This window comes from Lolium rigidum, chromosome 7 (genome assembly GCF_022539505.1).
Source record: "Lolium rigidum isolate FL_2022 chromosome 7, APGP_CSIRO_Lrig_0.1, whole genome shotgun sequence".
Lineage (NCBI taxonomy): Eukaryota > Viridiplantae > Streptophyta > Magnoliopsida > Poales > Poaceae > Lolium > Lolium rigidum.
Genome location: NC_061514.1, coordinates 98,517,999 through 98,523,645, shown reverse-complemented (window position 1 = coordinate 98,523,645; position 5,647 = coordinate 98,517,999). Strand labels below are relative to the sequence as shown.

The window sequence follows — 5,647 nt, the reverse complement described above, 5'->3', positions numbered from 1 at the left end:
CAAATTCCTCTTGCATTTTCCTTTGCGAATTGAGATTCAGATTAGATTGCAGCGTTGGCCTGTTTGGAGACCGTACGTATACCTGCTGCGCGTCCTTGTCAGGAGGGAGCAATAACACGCAATCGACATGAACAAAACAGCCGGGTAAGAAGAGCTTTCGCATGCATGGCATGCAAGCTCCCCATGCAATTCTGTTGGAGACTTCCCTTTCATTTCGATCCTTTGTTGGCTTACAGAAGAACGCTATTTGGTTCTTCTCGTAATCTTGGTTCGAAAATCGAAACCATAACTATAGTAGTCTATAGAAGAACAGCGGTCGACGTTGTTCCTTCTCTGCCAACTTATTTCTTAAGAATCGCACTTGCTCACATGCCCCATATCTCTTCAGGGTGCTTTGCTTTTCGCGTTGTTCCAAGCTCTGGTAGGCGTCATGGGGGAAGCGAATGCTGAACCTACGAATGTAAGCCCTCTATAATTAGCCCGCAGGATCATGTTCATTAATTTACTCTATCTCATTCTCACATGCCATTTTCACACATGATTCTCCTTTATTCATTCCTTCACAGTGTGCTTATTTCTTTTTCTTGTGCAGAGCATCACCGTAGACGTGAGAGTGTACATGCACTGCGACGCCTGCGAGAGATTAGTACGCCGCACCATCAAGAAGATGGATGGTAAAAAAAATACTGAATTCCAAGCCTGTTCATGTGACGTCACTAACGCCTGGTCACCATCCATCGATACAGGCGTCGAGACGGTGGAGGTGGACAGGGACGAGAACAAGATCACAGTAACAGGGGATTTCAAAGCCCACAAGTTGCTGAAGAAAATCAAGAAGAAGACCGGGAAGAAGGCGGAGATATTGGTCCCGGAACCTGAGGTAAATGAGGAAGAACACCAAGAGGAAGCCGAGGAGGTTCATGCTCCTTACAGCGATCCGGCGCCGGATATGGACCATGTTCTAAATAACGAGTTCCTGCGGCCGGCACGATGGGACCATCATTACTTCGATGACGAGAACACGGAAGCGTGTAGGATAATGTAGCGATAGCGATTACTACTACGAGCAGTATGTTAATTTTAGGTTGGTCCTTACTACCTATACGTCACTTACTTATAGTTTGAACTTCAAAACATATCACAACAGGCCTATTAGCTCAGCTGGTTAGAGCGTCGTGCTAATAACGCGAAGGTCACAGGTTCGAGACCTGTATGGGCCATATTTTTTTCGAATTAGTTTTCCTGATTCTAACTAGAATCATTTTTTTTTCCTGATAAATAGTTTTCCTGAAGCTGACTAGAATGTTGGAATTAGTTTTCCTGATTCTAACTACAATCAATTTTTTTTTCTGATAAATAGTTTTCCTGAAGCTGACTAGAATGTTGGAATTAGTTTTCCTGATTCTAACTACAATCAATTTTTTTTTCTGATAAATAGTTTTCCTGAAGCTGACTAGAATGTTGGAATTAGTTTTCCTGATTCTAACTAGAATCAATTTTTTCCTGATAAATAGTTTTCCTGAAGGTAACTAGAATGTTGTTTTTTTCTGCAAATAAGCGCCAACAAACAAAAAATAATCCCTAGAATCAATTTTCTTTTCTGCAAAATAAGCGCCAACAAACAAAAACTATCCCTAGAGTACAAGCACTGAACATTACTGACCGAAAACGCCTCCAAACAAGCATGCATTGGACATCATTTTTGTGTAACCCATGAAAGAGATGATTTCTGTATGGGCCAATCTTTTTTTTCCTGAAGGTAACTAGAATGTTGGTTTTTTGCAAATAAACTCCAAAAAATGATATTATTTCCAGATTACAAGCACTGAACATTACTGACCAAAGACGCCTCCAAACAAGCAATACATTGGGCAGCATTCTTGTGTAAACCGTGAAAGAGATGCTCCCTGAAAATGAATCAAAAACAGAAAAGACTTCTTCCATAAGCCTGCTAACACACAAGTCTCAAGATTGACACTGGCTCAAACTTCCAAAGGTGTAAAATTCGTCCAAAACAGATAACTGTCTTGCCACCGAGACACAACACTACACTGTATGTCTTCAATAATGTTGGCATAAGGTGTGGATATTGAATCAATGTACAATAGTTACAATTATAAGGAATGTACATTGTCTAGAGTAACAGTACTTCATCCGAACAACTCATTCTAACTAGAATCAATTTTTTCCTGATAAATAGTTTTCCTGAAGGTAACTACAGTAGAATGTTGTTTTTTCTGCAAATAAGCGCCAACAAACAAAAAATAATCCCTAGAATCAATTTTCTTTTCTGCAAAATAAGCGCCAACAAACAAAAACTATCCCTAGAGTACAAGCACTGAACATTACTGACCGAAAACGCCTCCAAACAAGCATGCATTGGACATCATTTTTGTGTAACCCATGAAAGAGATGATTTCTGTATGGGCCAATCTTTTTTTCCTGAAGGTAACTAGAATGTTGGTTTTTTGCAAATAAGCTCCAAAAAATGATATTATTTCCAGATTACAAGCACTGAACATTACTGACCAAAGACGCCTCCAAACAAGCAACACATTGGGCAGCATTCTTGTGTAAACCGTGAAAGAGATGCTCCCTGAAAATGAATCAAAAACAGAAAAGACTTCTTCCATAAGCCTGCTGACACACAAGTCTCAAGATTGACACTGTGGCTCAAACTTCCAAAGGTGTAAAATTCGTCCAAAACAGATAACTGTCTTGCCACCGAGACACAACACTACACTGCATGTCTTCAATAATGTTGGCATAAGGTTTGGATATTGAATCAATGTACAATAGTTACAATTATAAGGAATGTACATTGTCTAGAGTAACAGTACTTCATCCGAACAACTCACAAACTCATAATACATATGCAGACAATACACGTGGTCATTGACCGGTACAACTAACGCTCCATGGGTTGGCAGCAAGAGGTCTACCAAAAATAATTTACCTGTGTAAGAAAACTACAACGGCCCATCACAGGGTGGCGGCTCGAGAATCCTGCCAGCCCAATTCACGAGCCCGCCGTTCCCAGAGTGCAGTGAGTTTCTTCTCCTTTGAGATTGCACCCTCAGACTTCTCCCTAGCTTCCTCACAAGTCTCTGTAGCCGCATTACACTTCTCTGCCTCTCGCTGGTACTGGGTAGCCTGTCTTTTTGCCTCGACAAGAGTAGCATTCATGTGATGGCTGTGCTCCTCAGCTACAACCTGCTGCAGCTTCAGTTCCTCGTTAAGGAGATCAACAAACTGCTTCTCCATCTCTTTGTTACGCTCAGGATCATTTGTGCCGCAAGCTGCATATTCAACTTCATATTATTTTTCCATTCAACAAGATTGTCTGATAACAGCAGTAACAGAAGTAGAACGAAACCGACGCCACCATATGAAAAGGAATTCACAACAAAAGTTCCAGCTCACAAGCACTTGGACAGAAATGTGGCAAAAGGTTTACACTATCCTGTTCATTCAGAGAATTTACAATTGTACCATGGAGATTATGATAGTTATGTAGGTGAAAGCTTTATGTGCAGCAGCAATATAACACTTTGTCAGCACACAGTAAGCTGCATGGCATGCAAATTGGTGCAGGGGAGGAGTCATCATCCTTTACTGGAAACAGCAGGAAGTAATCCACGTTCAGTTGTGATGTTAATGCGTTACTGGAAATTTGAAGGAGTATGTTCGGTTGTAATGCTAATGTGTTACTGGAAATAGCAGGAAGTATTTCATGTTTGGTTGCAATGTTACCATGTTACTGCAATGTTACCATGTATGGTTGCAAAAGGTTAAACCCCAGCATAGATGTGCGGTGTGGGTGGTATGTGCATAACGAAGTACTATTTTGGACCGAAGCTCGTGCGCATATGATGCATACCATCATAGACTGAGAACTACATCGTCATTATCCTTCTTGTGTACTTGCTCATGTATAGCTAAGCTAATACCACAAGCAAATCAAAATACTATGCAAATATAATGAAAAAACACATGATTTTCTCAATCACATTTGGATGCTGTAGCGGTTGTAGAGTAGGCCATTCAATAGAGTCTGTCCTTAGGCATATCCCAATTCCCAAATATTCCATGCTTAAGTCATTAAGGCCCAATCTTACAGAAACTGCAAAATGATTTAGGCCAGCCTTATACGTAACATGCCAGTAGTTTAAAAGAGCAATATCAACATAGTAAAACGAATTGATGTTAAACTGTTAAAGGATGAAACAATTTATCTAACGTTTCATAAAGAGTATAACTACACTCTCAAAGGTACCAATTTATTCAAGGATTTTGGCAAGGGAAACGTCAAGAACGACAATAGTAGAATAACATGCATTATAATAAATTAATAACACCTGGACATCTAAATTGTGCTTGGGGGGGGGGGGGTAAAACTCCAGGAACAGTCTAAAGTTGCAGGTTGAATTGGTTGGTGCAGAAAATATCATGATGAGAGCTTGCCCAATTATGTCAACCTTAGCAGTATAACCGTTATACTCAACCCATTACGGTGATAAGACCTCATAATATACTGAAATCTGAGTGAAAGTGAGTGTGAAGGAGGGAGCTCAAACCTGAAATTGAGAAGTTGATGAGCCCTGCAAAGGAAGGAAAATGTACAGTCCTGTCAGTAATGAGTTCCCCAATCCAGCTAAAAGCGTTCAAGGTAGAAGACATGAAGCAGTTGATTTGGCCTATTGCTATTACTATTACAGAAATACAGAGGTCAGTTCACCCACTGCATTCATGAGCAACTGCATTCATGTAGGATAACACCAACCCCGTGCCCGTGCCCATTTTCTTATCTACAGAACTTTGAGGCGTCGGCGCAGATCTGAGGAGAGGGGGCGGGAGTGGAGGCTCACCGGGCGCGATGGACTGGAGGGAGAGGGGCGGCGGGCAGTCGCAGGTGCAGGGCGGGCAGGTGGGGGAGGAGGCGGCGGCGGCCGTGACGGTGGCGGCGGAGGAGGAGAAGCCCTTCTTGTAGCGCCAGTAGAGCGCGGGCCCGGAGACGCCGAGCGCGGAGGCCACGGCCAGGATCACCAGGCACCACCGCCCGCACGCCGCCGCGCGGCGCCCCCCGACGGCCATCGCCGGCGCGCTCGCTCGGGTAATGTGTCCGCGCGCCGTGCCCGTGCGTGCTGGGTTCTACCGCGCGCGCGTGGTTGCGGTGATTTCTTGGTCCTGCAGCTCTGGACGCGGCGCCGTGCTCGTAGCAGTGGTGGTGGTAGCGATGGTGGGTGAGGGAAACCAGCAGAAGCAGTGGTGGGGTGGGGAGTGTGTGAGTGGGAAGTGAGCGAACAGCGGGGAGTGGTAGGCTGGTCGGAATGGTCGTCGGTGCGGTGGTGAGAGTGGCGCGGCGGCGAGCAATTCACTCTTTTTTTGCTTCGTGGAGACGGACCGAACCCAACATTTTCATTTTATCCCGTCGACGAGTCCGGGGACGTTTGGTAGCGACCGACCCAGCCTCCTCTTCACGGCTGCCCGCCGCGTTCGTGGGTGCACGATATGGCGAAGCTTCCCTTTGGCAAGCCATGGTAGCTGACATACCTTTACTTTTACCGAATAAATTTAGATGCGTGTGTTTTTTCTAAATAATTTAAGTGCTCGTATCGAAAACGGATTTGGTATGAAAAAATTATGT

The 5,647-nt window shown here is 43.8% G+C and overlaps 1 non-coding gene across 1 annotated transcript; it reads left to right on the top strand.

Annotated features, from left to right (window-relative positions):
* The first annotated feature begins 1,146 nt into the window (after positions 1–1,146).
* Positions 1,147–1,220, top strand: TRNAI-AAU. Its single transcript has one exon. It is a non-coding gene; the product is annotated as a tRNA-Ile (tRNA).
* The last annotated feature ends 4,427 nt before the right edge of the window (positions 1,221–5,647 follow it).